The sequence below is a fragment of the Pinus tabuliformis genome, chromosome 8 (assembly GCF_031772625.1).
Source record: "Pinus tabuliformis cultivar Carrire ecotype Pingquan chromosome 8, CPIR1, whole genome shotgun sequence".
NCBI classification, from domain to species: domain Eukaryota; kingdom Viridiplantae; phylum Streptophyta; class Pinopsida; order Pinales; family Pinaceae; genus Pinus; species Pinus tabuliformis.
The window spans coordinates 730,842,657-730,866,457 of record NC_142294.1 but is presented as its reverse complement, the minus strand read 5'-3'; the positions used below and the strand labels follow the sequence as shown (position 1 = coordinate 730,866,457).

General features: G+C 36.3%; 1 pseudogene; it reads left to right on the top strand.

Moving 5' to 3' along the window:
- Positions 1-340: 340 nt before the first annotated feature.
- LOC149237659 (DNA polymerase delta catalytic subunit-like) lies at positions 341-23,367 on the top strand (annotated as a pseudogene).
- Positions 23,368-23,801: the final 434 nt, after the last annotated feature.

Below are 23,801 nucleotides of genomic sequence, written 5' to 3'. Positions count from 1 at the left end.
ATACCAGTCTTCCACGTATTGCAGCCTGTCTTTGAAGTAGCCCTTCAGAAGCTTGCATTTCCCAAGGAGGGTCCTCTCAAAACAACAATTACAGAACAATTTACGAATTTGTCTCCAGGCAAGGGAAAATTCATAGTACAAGTGGAATATCGTGGAGAAGATATACGTCCGACGCAAGTGAAATTGTTCAAATTAGACAAGAGGTATGAGGTTATTGAAGTTCTGGGATATGGCGGATGGTACTACTTCATGGCATTGCGTGAACTGCAAGTTCATCGTGTGGTCACTCAGAAGAATATAGCATCGAGTAAGGATGGCGGGTAATACACCGGCCTAGCTCATGGGTCTGCCCAAACGTCCGCGGAACGGAATCACTGTCAATACAGGCAATACAGTGATAACAATGGCTTCCAGGTTACAATGGCTCTATCCCACTCTCAACACCATCTTTTCGAGTCCCCTCAAACAGCAGTCACTTTACCTTCAACCGCCACAACGGATCTTTGGCATCAAAAGCTCAGTGGACAGATGCGTTAGTGGACAGAGCCTAGAGGCACTGGAACGGTTTTGGATTCTGAGTGAATTCAGGGCAGCGCAGGTGTGGCAGAATGATAGAGGCGTTTGAGGACAAAGCTCAGGTCAGAACGACAGAGGACAACAACAGAAATGAAGGGAGTTACAACTATTTTAAGAACTGGCTCTGATACCATGTCAAAAAACACATGGGGAGCGCTGGATTATCCAATGCCCAACAATCTCCCCCCCAGCGCAAGCCGGGTGTGATTCGAACTCGAGACCTTTGGCTCTGATACCATGTCAGACCAGGAGTAACTCCAGACTTGGCAGAAAAACTGATTCGTTTATTTCATTAGGTAGCTATTGTTATATACATGAATTTTACTGATCAGTTCATCTTCTTGATGACTATTCACATTCAAAATTCACCCAATCGCAGAGGATTAGGTGTCAACAACTGGGAATATGGGACCAGTTTCCCAATCTATGTGTGTGTGTGTTGAGAATTGATATTTCCTTTCTAATAATTCCTAAGTAAAATTCTTTTATTCTAAATCTAATCTAACAAAATACAATTGTATTCTAATGAACATAAATATCTAATTCTAAAACTAACCCGGGATGTAATCTTTCTGTTATGCGATCTAAAATAATTTCAAATGGCAATTGGTAATAAAGATCATTCAATTGCTATGAGAAAAGAATTCAATAAAGATAAACCATTTTGTATAAAAAGTTAGATGAAACAATTGTGAAAAACATATCGCATAATAAGTTACTCATATATTAAAGCATAAATAAATAGTTATCACTGTACAGAAGTGCCAAATGATAACTCAAGCATTCAAGAATTCATATATAAATAACTGAAGATGAATATCACCTTTACACACAAGCAGAAATAGTTAAGAGATAAAAGTACCATTTATAACTAGTTCTACTCATGAGCTTCAGCAATAATGATCTATCTCTTCTTAATCCAACATCTACTAAGAGTACAAAAGTGCAACATCAGTAGTAGATATTAAACGCAGATATCAATAAATCCTATTCCATTCATTCATCAAAACCTCCTCAGAGGGTGCAAAAGTGCTTGTTCTGAGGATAAGTTTTTGACAAATTTCAGGACCCTTCTCTAAATGCATGAGAAGGGTTTAAATACTACTAGCTAAATCTAAAAATAATTTATTACAAAAATGTAGGATGCAGTTTAAATGACCGTCCTCATTTCAAGAAAAAATAAAGCAAAATTAAAACTAAAACTAAATTTAAAACTAAAACTCACAACTAACTATCTATGTATCTGTTCCTTGTAGTCGCAAGCATTCAGCATTTGGTTGAGGAGAGTTGGTAGGCCGAATTCTGACTTTAGCTGTCCTACGAAAATGGAATCGGCAAGAGCTAGCACCATCTTCTCAGCAGAGTTAATGATGGTTTTGAGAGTCATGCACTGGCTGTGTGGTTTTACCAAGTACGTCCAGTAAGAATCCCAATTCAACTTGGTTAACCTTTTGATGGACTCTACTTTTTCTTGAGCTTTCTGTCTCTAGCTTGTCTGTAGATGTTGTACATTTGGTATATATTTACATACCACTTGAGGATATCCTTGATAAATACCACTAGCTTTTGAGTTCAAGTTTTGCCTTTCACTTTTAATACTTTTTCCTACAAATTTCCGAGCTTACAGGCAACTGAGCGATTAGAGGCTTTTCTTCATGAGGGGTTTTTCCTAGCGATGTGCGATTACACTAATTGCGCATCGGAAACTGTCTTCGTTCCTTGATTCGGGCTTCCCTGTTGCTATTTTTCGCCTCTTACGTGTTTTTTGTTAGAGGATGTAAACCTTGAATTTTGTGGAAATAACGACTTCGTAAGTTCTTGGCTCTGAGCCTTAAATTGTCTATTTGTGATATCAACACTATCCAGTACCCATTTGACCATGTCCGTATATGGAAGAATTTTGTGCCTTGCTTCTATCCAGTGCAAGAACGAACATGATAGTTCTATAATAGATGCCTCAGAAGACCCGTGTGAGCCAGCAGTAGCTGTAACCTCCATTATTCTGGGGTTTTCTTCCTCGAGTAGACTGTACATGCCTTCCCAAGTAGTAATACCGGCATCTTTGTTACAGGTGGTGTCCGTGTATAAGGGCGTCATTTCTTTATCTTCAGAACTCAGAGCTTTACCCTTCTTTCCCATAATGTTCTGAACACTGCTATGTATACTTCTCTGCTCTTCGCTCCTACAGTTTACAAATGAGGCAAGAGTAATGATAAGAAAAAGGTGACAGGAAAGCTTTAAATGTCGAAAACATATAAAATATATCACCTTACGTGAAATGGCTCTTCGATCAAATCAAAACCATATTTCATTAATGACTGCCAACTAATTCATTAATTAACATTAACGTGTATAACTCGGCATCGATTATGGAAAAAGCTTTTTCGAACAACGAGCCTTAAAGATCTGCAATAAGGAGATTTTTTTATTTGCTTCACAATATCGTAGACCGCAATATCGCTTATCTGTTGCATGTGGCAATTATCCATTCAATGTGTTTTCTGCAAAATGCGATTTGCGAGATGCGCCATCACATATCGGCAGTTTGAGGCATTTCAGTCTTAAGTGATATTTGAGGCATGTGATGCGATGAGTGTCTTCTAGTGAGTGATTTCGCATTGTGATTTTGCAGTCTTAGGATTCAGCTTGTAGGAAGGCATCCATTACTGTTTTGCAATGCGACATTTTTTTTTATTAAGGGAACGGTTTTGTTCAAACTTATCATAAAACTCAAGTCTTTTTTAGATTTTTCGGGTATTCTCCTAAGTTTATGATAGTAGGTTTTATTCAGGCACTAATTTATTTTTTTTAATTTTTTGAATAAGAGTCCCCACTTATTTAGTATTAATGATAAAACTAAATAAGAAGGGGGGTTGTTTCTGGCCACAACAATTGGCGATTCACTTGGAAGAACCAATTATCTTTGCTTTTCTTTTGAATTTTTCTAATCTTCCAAAACGGAATCTTTTCTAGAAAATAAAACTTTATTATAGAAAGATAAAATATACCATGTTTTTAGCTGTCAATGATAGTTTGCTTCTTCTATGTTAACTTTGGTTATTTACTTCCTAGAGCTAGTCATTGTATTTACATCAGTCACTACTTGGTTTATAAAGATAAAATCAAAGCCTTCTCTATAAATTAGTTTTAAATATGCTCATTTGTCGTAGGTGGAGCCTCTGCTGCCAGCAGGCATTTATAGCCTCCACAGGGTTACCTATTACCCAGAAATGATCCTGTATCCTACTTGGAAAAATGTACAACTTTCAAAGGGAAATCCATATCCATACTCATTGCTTTTATTTTCTTTTAATCCTCAAAGAATAATTCCTTGGTTTGGTAGCCAAATTATGACAGTGCCATTCACTTGATTTATAACTTTGCTGAACAAGCTGGCTCGTGATGAGACCATTTGTCTTTTGATTGCAACAATCTCGAGTCATTGCCCTGTTGTGATATGCAGTTTTTGCAAAGTCAGCAAGCTATAATATCTATGATCATGATAAGTCGGCTCGTGATGAGACCTCTTATTCTTTAAGTTAAAGTGTATCGCTGGATTATTCCTTCAAGCTCATAATTCCCTAAGTGGGGAGGAAGTCATTGTTTCCTTAAGAATAGCTCTGGATGACAATTGTAGAGTTTTTGGAAAGAGCTTTTCTACAGAGAACCTTTTTTTTGTTATTGATACCTTTCATTTGACTGATATAAAACAAATTCCCACTAAAGGTCACTTTTTATCAAAATTTACAAGGTTGGAACTAGTATCATATTCTGGCTTATCGCCTTTGACTGTATCTTTCGATAATAATGTCCAATTTTCTAAATCAGTTCTATTTATACAAGCGAAAAAAAACAAAATCTAAAATAAATACTTGTCTTTTTGTGAATTCCAAACGTAACCATTTACAACTAGTTTTATTATTAAACTAAAGGAAAAACTAATTTACAAAAATAGAAGAATGATCTCCTATGGAAAGTATTTTTTGAGGATCTGCCCGTTAACAGGTAAAGACTCTCTTTTTCCTATTAAATCCTATAACATAAAAGTAGATGGACCTATGATTTCTGCAATTTGGAAAGGGCCAAGCCACATTCGTTGAAATTTCGTATGTTTTCCCTTTTCCTCGTGAGCCTTATCCCATTTTAAAACTAGATCTCCCATCTGAAAGTCTTTTCTGGATATCATGTTTGAATCAAAAGAAGCTTTTACTAATGCTTGGTGATGAGCATGAGTTATTTTAGCCTGTTCTCGTTGCTCTTCTAGCTTAAGGATTTGCAGCTGCCTTAGTTGTAAGGAAGAGGTTGGTGTTTCATCAATATATTGAACTAAGGCCAAAGAGGGAATCGCTAGATGAGTTGGAAGGACCACTTCTTTCCCATAAACTAAATTAAAGGGAGAAGTGCCAATGGAGGCTTTTTGCGTTATTCGGTCTGCCCATAGAGCATATATTAAGGATTTGTGCCAATTCTTATGATTTTGATCAATGGTTCGCTTAATGATTCTGATTAAGTTTTTATTCATTGATTCAGCTAATCCATTCCCCTGTGGGTAATAATTGGCAGAGTATTTAAGTTTAAAACCTATCTTGAGTGAAAATTCAGTCATAGCATTGCCAGAAAAATATGATGCATTATCAAACATTAAAGCAAGGAGTAAACCAAACCTGGTGATTATGAACTGATCTATGAAATCAATGATATGTTCGGCATTAGCTGTCTTGAGAGGAACTGTTTCTACCCATTTAGTAAAATCATCTGTAGCTGTAAGGATATACCTATGTTGTTTAGAAGAGTGAGGAATGATCTCACCTATCATGTCCAATCCCCATTGATCAAAAGGCTGTTCAATGTTGACTGGTTGTAAAGGCAATGATGGTTTCTTTTGTCTCTTAGTAGCAGTTTGAAAAACTTGACATTTCCTTACGTAGCTATGTGCGTCTTTGAATAATGTGGGCCAATAATAGCCAGCATGCAAGATTTTATGTGCGGTAGCATCTCCAGCATAATGTCCACCTGCTGGTCCATCGTGGAGTTCCTGCAACACTTTTTCAGCTTCAGATTTCTCAAGACATCTAAGGAGAACAGAATCATAATTCATCCTAAAAAGTACATCGTTCACGAGCTGATATTGTTTAGCCTTCAACCTTAGGGCTCTTTTCTTTGTATAATCTATATTTGAAGGGGCATATCCGTTCTTTAGATAAAATATGATATCAACGTATAATGATTCAACATCGTTTAGGCTTACCTCGTACATTTGTACTTCTGAAGATGGTATTTCGGAAATAAGCGATGCTCTAGCCAACATTTTACAAAAGCCTTGACCTTTTATAATATTTGTTGGTTTAATTTCTACGTCGTATTCTTGTAAGGCAGTAACCCAATTGGCTCTTTTCTCACCCACATCTTTCTGTACTAAGAGATTTCTTACTGCTGGAAACAGTACTATGATTTTTGTATGGGTTTTAAGCAGAAAGGGTCTGAAATGTTTGATCGCTTTGAAAACAGCATAAGATTGTTTCTCGACGTCTGAATAATTTAATTCAGCCCCTTATAGATCTGAATTGAAAAAGGAAATTTGGGCTTCTTCCTTGTCTTGATTTGCTTGAGAGAGTATCACAACATATGATATATCAGAGGAAAATGTATATAAAATGAAAGGGTTAGAAAAATTTGGAGTTGCTAAAGATGGGGCATTAACAATCGCTTGTTTAATCAGATTGAATGCTTCATATTCGTCTTGGCCCCATTTGAAGATTGAATTCTTTTTAATCATTACTTGTAAGGGAGATATGATCCTTGAAAAGTCAGGAACAAATCTCTTTACAAAATTAATCTAGCCAAGGAAGGATTGCATAGCTTTCTTGTTGTGCGGCAAGGGTATTTCAGAAATCTCCTTGATTATGTTGGGATCAATATGGATTCCAGATTTTGACACTATAAATCCAAGAATTTTTCCTTCACTTAATGCAAAAAAGGACTTTTTCAGGTTAAGTGAAATTTCATACCTTAGACAACGTTGGAAGATCTGTTTTAAATCTCTGATATAATTGCCTCTTTTTTTGGAATATACAGTTATATCATCCAAGTAGATTACTACTGATTTGTTTACTAATCCTTTAAATGCGATGTCCATGGCCCTTTGAAATGTGGCACCAGCATTGATCAGACCAAAAGGCATCTTTTGGTATGCATAAGTACCCCATTTGGTTCTGAACGTGGTTTTTAATTGATCATCGGGATGGACCAAAACTTGGTTGTAGCCGGAGAAACCATCTAAAAATGACATTAACTCTGATCCTGCAACTACCTGTAATATTTTCTCCATGGGAGGCAAAGGAAATTTATCTTTTTGGCAGGCTTTGTTAAGATTTTGAAAGTCAATGAAAATTCTAATGTCTTCGTTTTTCTTTCTAACGGGAACCATATTGGAAACCCATTTAGAATGTCGAACGGGAAAAATGATTTTGGCTTTCAATAACTTATTGAGCTCAGATTTGATTTGATTTTCTAGATTGGGATGGATCTTTCTCAGCTTTTGCTGGACAGGTTTTTCATCATTTATCATTGGGATGGTATGTTGAATGATAGAAGTGTCGTAAGTCTTAAGTTCGTCGTAGTTCCGGGCAAAGACGTTTTTGTATTGTTTCAAGAGATGAACATACGCTAATCTTTCTTCAGGAACTAGGCCAAGACCTAGATTGATATTCTGCAGCTTGGTATCATTTCCTAGATTTACTAATTCATAGTTCAGAGTTGAACTTTGAAGTTTTGAATTGGTATATCTTTTGAATCGATCTTTCAAATCATATAGGTCTTCCAATTTTACTATTGAATTTGGCATAGCATTGTTAGTGTTATTTTGTTGCAATTGTCTATCATGTTGGTCCTCATCAATTATCTGATTGGTGTAAGATCCCTCTAATCTGAGGAAGCTTACAATGTCAGGATCATCGTTGAATATTCTCCAATTGGTAATGTTATCAAGAATCGAGGGTCTAAAGATTAATTCGATTGAAAATCTATCAGGGCTAAAGTATTCTAAGGGAATGAGCTTGGAAGCTACATTTTCCAAGAGATCAACACTAGCATTTTGGATTCTGGGAATTGATGAAATATTGAATGCTATAAAATGTTCAGTCAAATCTTGTACTAAAGATTGATAATGCTTTAAATGACATGATAGACAATGTAAAGTATTTCATACCTATCTGATAACAATTTCAGAATCTCTGAAGACTTGTAGATATTTGATATCTAATCCGATTGCTTTGTATAATCCTTGGACTAAAGCCTCGCATTCTATAGTATTATTGGTGCAATCGAACTCAAGTCTACAAGTTAGCATAGTTTTGTTTCCCTCTAGACTAATTAACACGCATCCTGCTCCAGCTCCCTTGTTAGACTTAGAACCATCAAAAAATAACTTCCAAAATAAAGATTTATTTACAGGACTATCTATAAAATTAATACATTTAGAACTATCTGTTTGAGAAAAGTTTTCTACTTGAGATAAAACAGAATGTTATAAGTAAGGCGAAGTATGAGCATTGAAATTTCCTAAGAAGGAATCAACAGAATAGTTGCCAATTATATTTTTGTTGTATGCTACAGGTTTATTTTCTCCTTCCAATTTTGTCACTATGTATTTCTGATGTCTTTCTTGCTCAACCTTTATTTGATTTGGTTTACCATTGTAAGGGAGCCACATATGCAACCAATCAGTTGCAAAATATCCATGAAGCTTTTCATACCAATCTCTGCTAAGAATTAAGCCATAAAATTCTAGAATATCTGCAACTAAAATGTCGATAACTTGACATACCTTCAGATTAGATGACAACCTTATGGTAACCTGATTTAGTTCGCCGATCACTTCAACTTGCGACCGGTCCAGCTGAACTATGTGTACTACTGATTTTTGAGGTTGAACGTTCAACTTTGCACATATTGATTTAGGTAAGATATTAGATGAAGCTCCTGAATCCACTAAACAATTATGCAAATTTTTGTTGAAAACTTCGTAAGTAAGAAGAAATGGGGGAGTATGAGATCTTGACCTTCCTCCAATTAAAGCGATATCGTTTGGATCAACTCTATTAGTCACATTAGTTGGAGGTCTTCCCATCTCATGGGAAGCTTGCGAGATTACAACGGTGGGCAGAGGTGCAACTGGTACTGCGTGCAATTCTTTCAAAAGTATCTTTTGCTGATGTTTTAACTTGCTCAATTCATAAAAAGTAATGTTAGCCCTAGTCTTCTTCATGTCTTCTATAATATTATACTCCATCTCATCAAAAACAATCAACATTTTAGATGGAGTTGGTGAATCTGTTTGGACTGGGCTTGTTTGAGTCGCTTTGGGTGATGTTTTCTTAGCTGCGACTTTATCCTTAGGCATTGAGCTTGCGCTCTTTGGCTTAGAAGTAGGTTGAGAAGGATCGAGTTGATTTCTACTTCTAGTACTGACTAGCGATGCCTCTTGATCCTCTTCATTTGGTAAGATGAAATCCCACATACCTTGTACTTCTACAACTTCTTCTTCATCGGTAGGCTCTTCGTTAGCAATTTCCTCCTCTTCTTCTTCTGATTCAACATTTGTAATAAAATTGGGAGGTTTTGAATCAGTCGAAGGATTTCTTCTATAAGGCTTGTATGGTTTTTTAGAAGAATTTTCTGCTACTTGCTTCTTAATGTCAACCATTTCTTTAGACATGGTTTTCAAAACTTTCTACAATCCTTCTAAATCAAATGGGTCTTTCGATTTTTTCTTTGGATCTTCTTGAAAAGTAACCTTCTTATATTTTCGTTCATCAACGGCTTTTTTCTTTTCTAAGGCTATGATACATTTCTCAACTGCTATTGCTTCCTTCATATTGTCAGCTAAAGTTGTTTTGTTAGCCCTATCAACAAAGATTGCTATGTTTGATGGTAGAGCAGATATGTACCATTCACTTCGAACTTCTTCGCTAGGCTTGGAAGCAGTGGGAATTTTGTTCAAAAGTTTATTGAAACGTGAGTTAAAATCTTTGATAGGTTCCTTTGACTCAGCCCTAAGGTTAGATAGGTCATTGATCAGTGTCGCAGTAGACCTGTCATCACCGAACTTAGTCAAGAATTGTTCTTGGAAAATATCCCAACTAGTGATAGATCCGGATGGTAATGAGAAATACCATGATCCGGCTGCTCCTTGCAAAGTGTAAGGAAAGAGCCGGACAACAACGTCTTCATTAGTAACCCCATTGAGATTTATAGATAACATAAAGTTGTTAATATGTTCTTCTGCTAGCATGCCTGCTTCAGGATTAAACTTAGGCAACCATTTTTCAGGATGGGTTGGTATTTGACTCAAGGGCGTAGGCATTAAGACTGCCCTTGGGTTATTCCATGGAGTTTGGGCCATTGTTGAACTACTAATAGAGGAAAATGCAGAAGATGATCCTTGCAGTTGGGAAGATGACGATATTACAGTTCCAGATGATTGAGAAGGAGATGTGGAAGTTCTAGTGGACTGGTGGACAATAATCTGAAGTGGAGGGGTGGATCATTGAATTCATGATGGAGAGGTTGAGATGAATGATGATGATGAAAGAGCCTCGCTATCAGACCCTTTAGGTGATTTCCTTGCTCTCTTCCTTGTAGGTAGAGGTAACTCGGTTGGTTCAATACCAAACTTTTCACTCTTCAATCTGGTAAGAGGATGAGTAGGGTTATATAGCGAAGTCACACTACCTTGAGATTTTTCAGATCTTTGGGGTGATATAGAAAATCACTAAAGTTTAGGAATCAAATATTCAACTTCAGGAGGTTCAATAGTAGATTTCTCTGAAATATTCGAGTTTGTGGCAGTGGTTGTTGTTTTATCGACTTCTCACTCAAAATTTAAAGATTCTAAATGCGATGGAGAAGTCGGGGGGGATGGTGAGGGTGATTTACTCTCAGAATGGTATTTAGATTTAGATTTACTTGCCATTCACAGTTCGGGCCCTCCTTCTAGCGGAAAATATGTTGAAACCCCGAAAATTGGGTCTACAACAAGGGGGATACCCACCCGGTCCAGACCTTGGTTAGCAGCTCCTTTTCTGTTTGGTATAGTGGGTCCGACTGGGGATATGGGACCAGTTTCCCAATCTATGTGTGCGTTCGTTGAGAATTGATATTTCCTTTCTAATAATTCCTAAGTAAAATGATTTTATTCTAAATCTAATCTAACAACATGCAATTGTATTCTAATGAACAAAAATATCTAATTCTAAAACTAACTCGAGATGTAATCTTTCTGTTATTCGATCTAAAATAATTTCAAATGGAAATTGGTAATAAAGATCATTCAACTGCTATGAGAAAAGAATTCAATAAGAATAAACCATTTCGTATAAAAAGTTAGACGAAACAATTGTGAAAATCATATCACATAATAAGTTACTCATATATTAAAGCATAAATAAATATTTATCACCGTACAGAAGTGCCAAATGATAACTCAAGCATTCAAGCATTCATATATAAATAACTAAACATGAATATCACCTCAACACATAAGCAGAAATAGTTAAGAGACAAAAGTGCCATTTATAACTAGTTCTACTCATGAGCTTTAGCAATAATGATCTATCTCTTCTTAATCCAACATCTACTAAGAGTACAAAAGTGCAACATCAGTAGTAGATATTAAACACAGATATCAATAAATCCTGTTCCATTCATTCATCAAAACCTCCTCGGAGGGTGCAAAAGTGCTTGTTCTGAGGATAGGGGTTTTGAAAAATTTCAGGACCCTTCTCTAAATGCATGAGAAGGGTTTAAATACTACTAGCTAAATCTAAAAATAATTTATTAAAAAAATGTAGGATGCGGTTTAAATGATCGTCCTCATTTCAGGCAAAAATAAAGAAAAATTAAAACTAAAACTAAATTTAAAACTAAAACTGACAACTAACTATCTATGTATCTGTTCCTTGTAGTCGCAAGCGTTTAGCATTTGGTTGAGGAGAGTTGGCTGGCCGACTTCCAACTTTAGCTGTCCTGCGAAAACAGAATCGACAAGAGCTGTCATCATCTTCTCAGTATAGTTAATGATGTTTTGAGAGTCATGCACTGGCTGTGTGGTCTTACCAAGTATGTCTAGTAAGAATCCCAATTCAACTTGGTTAACCTTTTGATGGACTCTGCTTTTTCTTGAGCCTTCTGTCTCCAGCTTGTCTGTAGATGCTATACATTTGGTAGGTATTTACATACCACTTGAGGATATCCTTGATAAATACCATTGGTTTTTGAGTTCAAGTTTTGCCTTTCACTTTTAGCACTTTTTCCTACAAATTTCTAGGCTTACAGGTGACTGAGCGATTAGAGGCTTTCCTTCTCAAGGGGTTTTGCCTGGCGATGCGCGATTAGTGATAGGCGCTAATCACGCATTGGAAATTGTCTTCGTTCCTTGATCCAGGGTTACCTGGTGCTATTTTTTGCCTCTTGCGCATTTTTTGTTAGAGGATATAAACCTTAAATTTTGTGGAAACAACGACTTCGTAAGTTCTTGGCTCTGAGCCTTAAATTGTCTGTTTGTGATATCAACACTATCCAGTACCCATTTGACCATGTTTGTATGTGGAAGAATTTTGTGCCTCGCCGCTATCCGATGCAAGAACGAACATGATAGTTCTGTAATAGACGCCTCAGAAGACCCGTGTGAGCTAGCAGTAGCTGTAACCTCCATTATTCTGGGGTTTTCTTCCTCGAGTAGACTGTACATGCCTTCCAAAGTAGTAATGCCGACATCTTTGTTACAGGTGGTGTCCGTGTATAAGGGCGTCATTTCTTTATCTTTAGAACTCAGAGCTTTACCCTTCTTTCCCATAATGTTCTGAACACTGCTACGTATACTTGTTTGCTCTTCGCTCCTGCATTTTACAAATGAGGCAAGAGTAATGATAAGAAAAAGGTGATGGGAAAGCTTTAAATGTCGAAAACATATAAAATATATCACCTTATGTGAAATGGCTCTTCAATTAGATCAAAACCATATTTCATTAATGATTGCCAACTAATTCATTAATTAACATTAACGTGCATAACTGGGCATCAGTTTATGGAAAAAGCTTTTTCAAACAACGAGCCCTAAAGATTTGAGATAAGGCGATTTTGCGATTTTCCTCGCAATATCACAAATCGCAATTTTTGCTTATCCGTTGCGTGTGGCAATTATCCGTTCAATGTGTTTTCTGCAAAATGCGATTTGCGAGATGCACCATCGCATATCGGCAGTTTGAGGCATTTCGGTTTTAAGTGATATTTGAGGCATGCGATGCGATGAGTGTCTTCTAGTGCATCATTTCACATCATGATTTCACAGTCTTAGGATTCAGCTTGTAGGAAGGCATCCATTACTTTTTTTGCGATGCGACGTTTTTTTTTTTTATTAAGGGAACTGTTTTGTTCGAACTTATCATAAAACTCAAGTCTTTTTTAGATTTTTGGGTATTCTCCTAAGTTTATGATAGTAGGTTTTATTCAGGCACTAATTTACTTTTTAAAATTATTTTAATAAGGGTCCCCACTTATTTAATATTAATGATAAAAATAAATAAGAAGGGGTGTTGTTGCTGGCCACAATAGGCCTCTATCTAAAGGATCAATGGCTTCAATTCCAAATAAAAACTTTGGCACAAAGAGGCATAACGCCATTCCAAGACTATAGGTAGTTCATGGATTTTTGTGACCAAAGCACCTTTGAGGACAAAGAAAATATGGCAAATTTCTATCTACACAACATGGCCCTCACAGACCTGAATGTGTGGGACCCCAATGCCAAGATAGGGGATTTGAAATTAATGGCCATGGCATCATGGATGAACCATGAAGAATTGAGGGCAACAGAAATGAAAAGATTGTTAATAAAAGAGCAGAATGAACCATTGATGATAAGAGCTGAGCCATAAAATCCTATGGCACTCATCAACACACACAACCTACTTGCCAATGACCCTCAGATTGCCCCTAAATATCTAGCCAATCAGGAACAAGCCATTGCACACTTTGAAGATATGCTTAGGCTACTTGGGGATGACTGTATGCATGCATGCATGAGAAGATGGAACACCCTACCCCACAACTTGCAGATCAGAGAATACCATTCCCCCATGAGGCTGAAGGAGGCATTGAAAAGAGTGCCAATGTACAAGCACTCCATGCAAAGGCTGAAGGTCAACTGGATTGGCCTCAAACTGAGTCCTCCACTCATATTAGGCATGCTGGAAGGCAGAAGAGAAGAAGAAGAGAAGGAGCAGTGGAAGGACATAGACAAAAAGGTAGGATTTTATGAAGAACATGAGTAGACCACATCAGAAGCCTGGAATGCTAGGGAGGCCACCAGGGCCATGAAAGACTAAGAGATTGACTAGGTTTCTCAGAGGATGAGCAACACCTTCAGTAGGGGGTGATGATGAGCCTCATAAATGGATAATTATATGGGCTCATTTTACCTCCTAACCTAGTCAAATCAACCATTCTCTTAGCTTATTGTATGAATTTATGATTATATTTATGCTTATAGGGTGAGTTGAGTTAGTTATTATGTGATGTGGTCTAACATGTATTTAATGCAGATTATTGATGGATTTTGAGGTCAAAGTCAAGGATCTAGTGATCAAACTACAACAATAACTCAAAGTAGACATAGGAGAGGACTTATACGAGGGAATCCTCCTCATTTATTGCTCCTCACTTAGAATTTCCCTTTATTCAGCTCGGAGTACAAGGAACCAAATCATGCACTAGAAGGCAGCCGAGCAAGTGGAAGATGATTGATATTTCTCTCGAGTTTTGGGAGACAAGCCTCCCTGATTTTAAGGAAGTTGTTGGTATCTTCATATGTATAAGTAGAGAGGCCTAGGGACTCACTAGGGTCGACTTTTTTCTTTTCTTGTGTAAACTCTACTCAAATTTCGAGCTTACTATTTTATGAAAATTTTATGTAATCTTGCTACTTTTTGATAATGAAGATGGAATCCTTTTTGAGCTAGCACTGAGTTACCTCAGAGGGATGACGCTCTTGGGTTAGGTCCCAATCCAAGCAGCCAAGCTTCTCTTTACTTGTATTTGTATGCTTTACTTCAGTTTACTAAGCATGCATTTTGTTCGCATGCAGGATTCATTTATGCCCCTCAATACAACCAATGTTGGCAAGCAGGGATCATTAATGCCCCCATATACATCTAATGTTATGCAAGATGTAAGATTCAACCATTTATTTATGTGAGTTTTATTATGTTATTTGTTGAGAAATCTAGGGCATATATTTAATAAAGTTTTTGCACAACGACTCCATGAATTTATGAGGTGTTACGAAGAGCTACATCATGCCTTCAAATGGATCACCCCATCTGTTTTTTTCTTCTTGTACATACAATACTATTTTAGCAAGTAACCCAAGCAATATGTTATTCCAAAACATGATGTCAAGTTACCTTTTTAGGGTTTTTATGTAATCAAGAGGCCTTTTTAGGGTTTCTTAAATTTAAACATTAGATCATACTCTTTTCCCTTTATGTCATTCTAGAGTTTATCCCATGCCCTAGAAATCAAATCATAGGGAACAAATACCTTAAGATTAAGGTTTCTAAATACTAGGGTATTTCTTAAAATATAAACCCATAAATTCAACCCTACTACATCTTATGATGGACCCTTTAAAAGAGAATTATTATACATACCTCATGGACACCTATCTGTAGTGATTAGTATTTTGGTTGCCGTGATTATTTGCAACTTTACACTACATTTCATTGATCATTTGCCACCTTCATGACCTTCTTTTAATGAGTCTTCCGAGATATTGTCATTCTATAATGGGACTTACTTCTTCATGTGTTCATGAAACCCATGCCTCAGTCATAACAAAAATAATCTTCTTTTTCCTTTTTTTACATAAATTACATAGAATTGTGATTAGATATGTCATTATGAAGACTGAACCTAGTTACATATTTCAACATTATTCATCTGTTATTCCATCTTATTATTTATATTTGTGCCTTGCAGGATGTTTCTAGGGTGACTCCAACAAGTATACAATCTGTTGGTATAGAGGGTCATGTTATGCCATCTACGCCTAGACCAAAACCCCATAACATGCCCTTTACACAATCTGTTGGTATAGAGGGTCATGTTATGCCATCTACACCTAGACCAGAACCCCATAACATGCCCTTTACACAATATGTTAGTATAGAGGGTCATGTTATGCCATCTACACCTAGACCAGCACCCCATAACATGCCCTTTACACAATCTGTTAGTATAGAGGTTCATGTTATGCCATCTACACCTAGACCAGAACCCCATAACATGCCCTCTACATCAAATGTGGGTCTAGCCAGCATTCTCCCACCAGGACCAGAACAAGTTTCTTTGAGGAGTCTTATAGACTCACAAACAAGAATGTTAAGGCTCCTACCAGATATTCCTGCAAATGTTCAAATCAGATAAGAAATAATTGAACAAATTCAGTTATGGGAAATGTCATTGTTGGAGAGTGTAGCTCCTGCAAGAGATCAACAGGTAAAATTATTTTATTTTTTTTATAATTTCATTTGTTAGGTTTAGGATAATTATTTTAGATATGAAAAATAGTTTCATATTTTGGTTGGGTTCTTAATAGTTCCACAATTTCATTGTAAATGCAGGAAGTAAGTGACACAGTGCCTAATGTATCTATAAGGGAACCTTCCTCAATCCCCAAGACTACAAAAATATCATCGGTGACCACAAAAGGAATGCAATAAGTTACAATCTTTCTCACTTCAGAAAGAAATGTCTTGAAGGATGAAATAGGGCTGAAATTTTATCACTTTATTTTTCGTCGTGCAGAAGAATTATTTGGAAATACCATCCAAATGGATTGGAGGAAACAAGCCAATGCCAAAAAAGAGGAACTATTTAAAGATGTAGTAATAGCATTTGGTAATCCTGGATTTGATAAGGAACTTATTTTACAGATTGAAAGTAAATACATGCACTCAAAGAGGTCCAATTTAAGGACAAAGTTGACAAAAAACTTGATGTATCCACATCCAGCTTGGATCACAGACCAAGTGACGTGGGATGAACTTATGAAAGATGCCAAGTTTAAGAGGAAAGTCCTTAGAAATCTAAACTATACACCATCTGCACAAGGAGGAGCTAAGAGGCGCCTACGAGATACAAGAAAAGCAACCCAAAGCTAGGGTGTCAAAAATTGGATCTCACAAATTAGGCTCTGGTGGATATAATAGTATTCGTGGTGGTATGGTAAGTGATATTTCCATCTATTATATTTTCTATTTTAGGCAAAGTAACCATGGTCACGTTGAGTTAATTGTTTCTTATTATTTATTTTACCTTATAGATATGATTATCTTTGTTAATGTAGGTTCACCAGTTTCAAAAGGAAGCTTCAGAGGAAGACCTAAAATATGTTGTATTACATGGTTCCCAAGGTCTTCTCCAACACATGATAAATCGAGGGGAAAAATAATTACTGGTTATGGATCCGAGGTTAGTTGTTTATAATATTATATGAATAATGCAATAAATCAATTGGAGGTTTTAATGTTATTATAACAAGTTAAAGTGTGTTGTGTATAGGAATTAGGTGAAACATCTAGGAGTGAGCATGGGGAGGAGATACAAGCACATAATGATTTTCTTATTGCACAAAATCATTCAATAGTCATTCCTGAACCTTGGCAGGAAACCATTATTGAATTTCAGCGAATGGGAGACAGAAATAATGAGGAGGGTGTTCAATGTGATGAGCATTCCACACCCACAATTAATGTAGCGCCTCCCAAAAAGAGGACAAAAAAGATTGAGATGTGTTAAATTTTAATAACTTGAACGTGCATCGCTCTAGCTTCTAAGGAGTGCACTAGGTTGTGAGGGTCCAAACATAAACTAATTATGTGTGCAACAAAACAAATTTTGAAGATACTTTGTTTTTTTGATGAGTACTTACATATCAAGGGCATCACTAAGACTGTTGCAGGCCCTAACTTGTATTATTTGTTTGATTATGATCAATTTGATATGCTTATATTTGTGTTGTATGTAGATGACCTAGTCCTAAAAGTTAGTTAAAAAAATTCTATGCCATGGTGCAAGAAGAAACTGGCAAGTGAAGTTGACATGAAGGATATACACCTCATGTGTTATTTCTTGGTCTTGGAGGTTTGGCTGAGTTGAGGTGAGGTGGTCCTCGAATAGGGGTAAGTAAGCAATTGAGATTCTGAAGAAGTTTCGGATAATGGACAATAAACCATAGGCTACTTTTATGATACATATTTTGAAGTTATCAGTAGATTAAGATTCAAATTCAGTTGATTCGTCAGCGTACAAAAAGTATATAGGTTCCCTAACATATTTGGTAGAATTTAGCAGTCAAATTGTTGTGTGCATGAGATCCCTTGTCTCACAAACAAGGGGGGCTCAGACACCAATTTATTGTCCAGCTTGGCTGCTAATATATGGTTGAGCTGAGGTTGCTGCAAATATGCTCCTTGGTCTGAGTTATGTGAGGTACTTAAAGGGCACGCTGGCACAGTGCTTTGAGCTATTGCATGCTTTAGTGGATTTTGACAGGGCCAGAGATGCAGGTGGCAAGAAGAGTGATTCATGGTTTTGTTTTAGCTTGGGTTCAAATATAATATCTTTGTTAGGATGGGATACCCATGTGTGCAAGTTGAAGAAGTCCCTTTCTGGGCTAAAGTAGCCTCTTGTGCTTGGTACTCATGGATTTATGAGTACTTACAGATTATGGGCATCACTAAGATGTTTGCAGGTCCTAAATTTTATTATTTGTTTGATTATGATAAGTTTGATATGCTTATATTTGTGTTGTATGTAGATTACCTGGTCCTAACAGTTAGTTTAAAAAGCTCTATCCCAAGGTGCAATAAGAAACTGGCAAGTGAAGTTTACATGTATTATTTCTTGGTCTTGGAGGTTTGGCTGAGTTGAGGTAAGCTGGTCCTCGAACATGGGTAAGTAAGCAATTGAGATTCTGAAGAAGTTTCGGATAATGGAAAATAAACCCTAGGCTACTTTTATGATACATATTTTGAAGTTTTCAGTAGATTCAGATTCATATTTGGTTGATTCATCAATGTACAAAAAGTAGATAGGTTACCTAACATGTATGGTAGACTTTAGCAGTCAAATTGCTATGTGGATGAGATCCCAATACATTGTCCTAGTCATCCCAGCTGTATAATGCATAGTTGTACCGTTGTAACACTAACATAGGCACCAGAAGCTATGCTACTAGAAAGGATTAAAAGTAAAGTAGGATGCTAAGACCTTAATGTCTTTGCATGTCAAACACTATGCTGATACTTATTTCATTATTTACTTTTTAACCATCATATGCCGACCATTTTCGATGATGCTAAATTGAATGCTCTTTTTATTGTTTCCTAGGGCATATTACCTGAGATCCTAGAAGAGTTACTGGCTTCCAGGAAAAGAACCAAGGCAGACCTAAAGGTGGTGAAGTAAGTGCTTCCTATGTTCATGTTACATGCTTGTATTTTTTCCACTCAGAATCTCAGTTTTTAACTTCCTGTAATCTTGTTTAGGAGGATAAAGATCCTTTTGAAAATGCTATCTTGGATGGCTAACAATTGGCTTTGAAGGTAATTACAACTTTGTCAAGTCTGTATTAATTATGGCCTGGACATGGAATAAAAGTAAAACTTGGTATGCTGGTGAAACGCATAAAATAGTTTTGACTGTGCGCACTTACAGATAAGTGCGAATTCAGTTTATGGGTTTACTGGTGCCACTGTTGGGCAATTGCCCTGTTTGGAGATTTCGTCGAGTGTGACGAGCTATGGTAATTTCACAGTTCTTCCATGGAAAAAAAACATTAAATCCATGGACACCTTGATTCTCCCCTTGTTTTTCCTAGTTGTAATGTTATTGGTGCTTCTTTTACTTACAAGATAGAGATGCTTGCAGTCCTCTCTTATTCTATATATGCATGTATCAGCCATTCACATTGATTATTTTTGGGCATCAATTATATCCATGTAATTCTTTTCTTCCTCCTGGCATAATGTTTTGGGTATGAACTGTAATTGACAATCTTGTACAAATAAGATCGAGTTCTTGAATTGCATTAATTAGTCATGTGTACTTGTACAACTAAGATGATATGCTTAGGCCCTCTTATTATATTTTGATTACAAGTCCAGTTTGATCTTTTGACACATTCTCTGTTCCATCAGACAATATCGATTTTACGTATTGTTTTAAAATTTCATATCATTAATCATCTCATTTTTTTTCCACCTGTCAGGCCATCAAATGATAGAGCATACAAAGAGGCTAGTTGAAGAAAGGTTCACAATAGTTGGTGGTTACCAGTACAATGCTGAGGTAGGCTATTATTTAGCAACTAAAGGCATTTGTAACCTTTGAACTGGATCAGTAATGACAGGAAGTACACTTATTGTATTGGTGATAGTCTAAGTTCTTGAAATCATAATGGGTGATATGATCCTAACCAAGATTTCTACTGTAAATCTTGATATTATATTTTTATATCTGAATCTAGGTTGTATATGGAGATATAGATTCAGTTATGATACAGTTTGGTGTACCAAATATAGAAGAGGCCATGACGCTAGTGAGGGAAGCCTCAGATTATATTAGTGGTACAGTGTCAAGAATTTTAAATATCCGTGAAGCCTCTAGGGTTGTTAATGATGTTTTTGTAGGGATGAATGTTTTAATATCACCTTTCTTTTTAAAACTAATCTTCTTTTGACATTCCACTTCCATGAGATATTTGTAAATATGCAAAGGACAAGATGATCATTTATTCTTTTCTGTGGTTTATCTGCATCTGTTTGGTGCATCTTTGGCATCTAATCAGTGTGTTATTTAACATATGCTTTTATGCAGCCTACTAAACTAGAATTTGAAAAAATATACTACCCATTCTTGTTGATCAGCAAGAAAAGATATGCTGGGTTATTGTGGACAAAGGCAGATGCTTATGACAAAATGGATACTGAAGGTGACAAACCTGATCTTTTTGTTGCAAAGACAGGCCTTAGTGTTTGTGAAGGCTCAAAATGCTCTTATAAAAATAATTTATTTGATACCTTCTTAATTATTAAATATTCCTGATCTTTTAAATATTCCATATCAACAGGCATTTGAAACAGTACGAAGGGACAATTGCCTGCTGGTGAAGAACTTGGTTACAGAGTGCCTTCACAAAATACTCATTGATCGTGACATACCTGGTGCAGTGCAGTATGTCAAGAACACTATTTCTGACTTGTTAATGAACAGAATGGATTTGTCACTTTTGGTGATAACTAAGGTGAGAACAATGAATCCTTCTGCATGTTTATGACCAAATTTGTTTGACCATTTGTTACTTTTGAAATGGATAAAATATGATAGGGGGAAGAGGAGATTTACATTGCGAGAAAGTCACATATTACATATTCCTAGTTTCAAGTGTTAGAAGTATATACTATATACCTAGTTGGGGCAGGCCATGGAAGTTTCGTTTTTAAGTCTGTCATGTTTCTTCTCCCTACATTCTGTAATTGGAAGGGATTCAGTCAATATTTACTGCTAGCAATGGGAGGAAGAAGTGTCAAGGGAGGCTCTTATACAATTGAAGAGAATCAAAACATGACAATATATAATATATCTGCATTTTTAATCTCATGCTGAGAAAAATTGATTATTGTTTAGCTGCGATAGAAACAGATGTTTGCAGGTCATATCCTTTATCAAGGCTATCAGCATATTCTTAAGGGCATTTTTGTTTTCCTGTGCTAACAATCTCTTTGTTGAGTCAGGGTCTAACAAAGACTAGAGATGACTATGCAGTCAAGGTAGCACCTGTGGAACTAGTTGAGCGCATGCGAAAGGTAAATACTGGAAATAACTTCTCAGAAAAATTATAATGAATGGTACAATGCCTTCTGGTTCCATTTCAATCCTATCTCTCTATTTTTATTACTGCAGTGCATCTAAAGACTCTTGTAATATTTTGCTTTTTATTGACAATGAGTCCAATGTTGGATTTTTTAAATTGATGTCGTGTTTTAAAGCCAAGTTGCCCCTGGTTTACAGAGGGATGCTGCAACTGCTCCAACTGTGGGTGATCGTGTTCCATATGTCATCATAAAGTCTGAAAAAAGGTGCCAAGGTAATAATTAACCCCTTCTGTGCTCAACATAAGTCTCGATATTGCACTAAATTTTAATTATTTTGTTGTGTTTTAAAGCCAAGTTACCCCTGGTTTATAGAGGGATGCTGCAACTGCTCCAACTGTGGGTGATCACGTTCCATATGTCATCATAAAGGCTGCAAAAGGTGCCAAGGTAATAATTAACCCCTTCTGTGCTCAGCATAAGTCTCGATATTGCACTAAAAAATGATTATTTTAATTATTTTATTATGTTTTATTTCGAGGCATAATTTACAGAGGGATTATGGATATAATGACTAATGTGTTTACTTGGGCTCAGGCATATGAGAAATCTGAGGATCCAATTTACGTACTGGAGAATAACATCCCTATTGATCCACAATATTATCTGCAGAATCAACTGAGCAAGGTGAAAGACCAAAGCATCATCACTTGCTGTTTATGCTCTTTTTGAAAATTTCACCTGTGTTTCAAATATATCTTGATAGATAGTAATTCTTCCAGCTAAGTGTTTTTTATTAGTGCCTGTTTTTGCTCTGTAGCCATTGTAGAGAATATTTGAGCCCATTTTGAAGAATGCAAGCAAGGAGCTTCTTCATGGTAGTCACACACGAGCAGTTTCCATATCAACTCCTTCAAATAGTGGAATTATGAAATTTGTCAAGAAACAACTCAGTTGTATTGGTTGTAAAACACCTATCAGGTATTTAGTTAATACAAGTAGAGGGTGTCCTGCATGCGGTTTCCTTGCTTATAGTAGTGCACAAATGAGAGTAACTATTATTTCAGTTTGGCGCTTTAGAAAGCTACGAGGGTTCATCTTTTTGATGTGGAAAAATCTATGAGGTTGCATGATTCCATGCCTGCTCTCCTTGTAAGAAACTTTCTAGCTTTCTTATAATAAGAATGTCTGGTTAGGTTGCTTCATACTGAAATTCATGATGTTACCTGATTTCATGTTGCCATTGCAACAAAGAAGATCAGACACTTTTTTCACATTGCAAAGGAAGAGAATCAGAATTGTATCAGAAAACAGCTGCAAATGGTAAGCTGGTATTCTAATACCATTACTCTTTATTTGGAGAATTTAAAGTAGGCCTTGTGTCTATTGTTCTCACCTAGATTTTCTATCATATGACACTAATATTTGATCAATGTCAGTGAAGGAATTAGAAATGCTCTTTGGTAGACTATGGACACAATGTCAGCGGTGCCAAGGCTCTCTGCACCAAGATGTTCTTTGCACAAGGTTTTTCAATGCTATATTTCAATTATTACATAGTATTACATTTTCATAACATGATTTAAATTTACATTATGGATGTATTTTGTAACATTTGTGTGATCATGTATTTGTTTTTAATTAATAGGATGTTTTTTTTTTTACAATTACTATCTCTTTTATACTTACATTGATGTCCTATCCTTATTTCAGTCGTGACTGCCCAATATTTTATCATAGGAAGAAAGCTCGGAGAGACCTAATTGAAGCAGAGGTGCAACTAGAGCGCTGGAAATTTGAGGATGCTGCCTGTGTAGCTTGTAATTTTTTGTATTATCAAATATTTTTGTTTTCCTGAATTTTCTCTGGTGTATGTTTCTCTGATTTAATGGACCAGGGAATTTATTTGGTCCCTGAATCAGGATTAAATTTTTTGTATTATCGAATATTTTGTGCTAGCAGTTTTGAGGATGCTGCCTATGTAGCTTGTAATTTTTTGTATTATCGAATATTTTTGTTTTCCTGAATTTTCTCTAGTGTATGTTTCTCTAATTTAATGGACCAGGGAATTTATTTGGTCCCTGAATTAGGATGAGCATGGTTTATTTATTGTACAGTAATTGTCAAGTCCTTGTTATTTAATGTTAACCAGTTCAATATATCTTTTCTCCTTGCAAATGAGATGGAGAAAAAGTCAAAATGGATACATACTTCCCAAGGCACACCCTATAAATGCAATGTGCACACATATCCCAACTTTTAGGAGAGCACACACTATAAAACATAGATCTG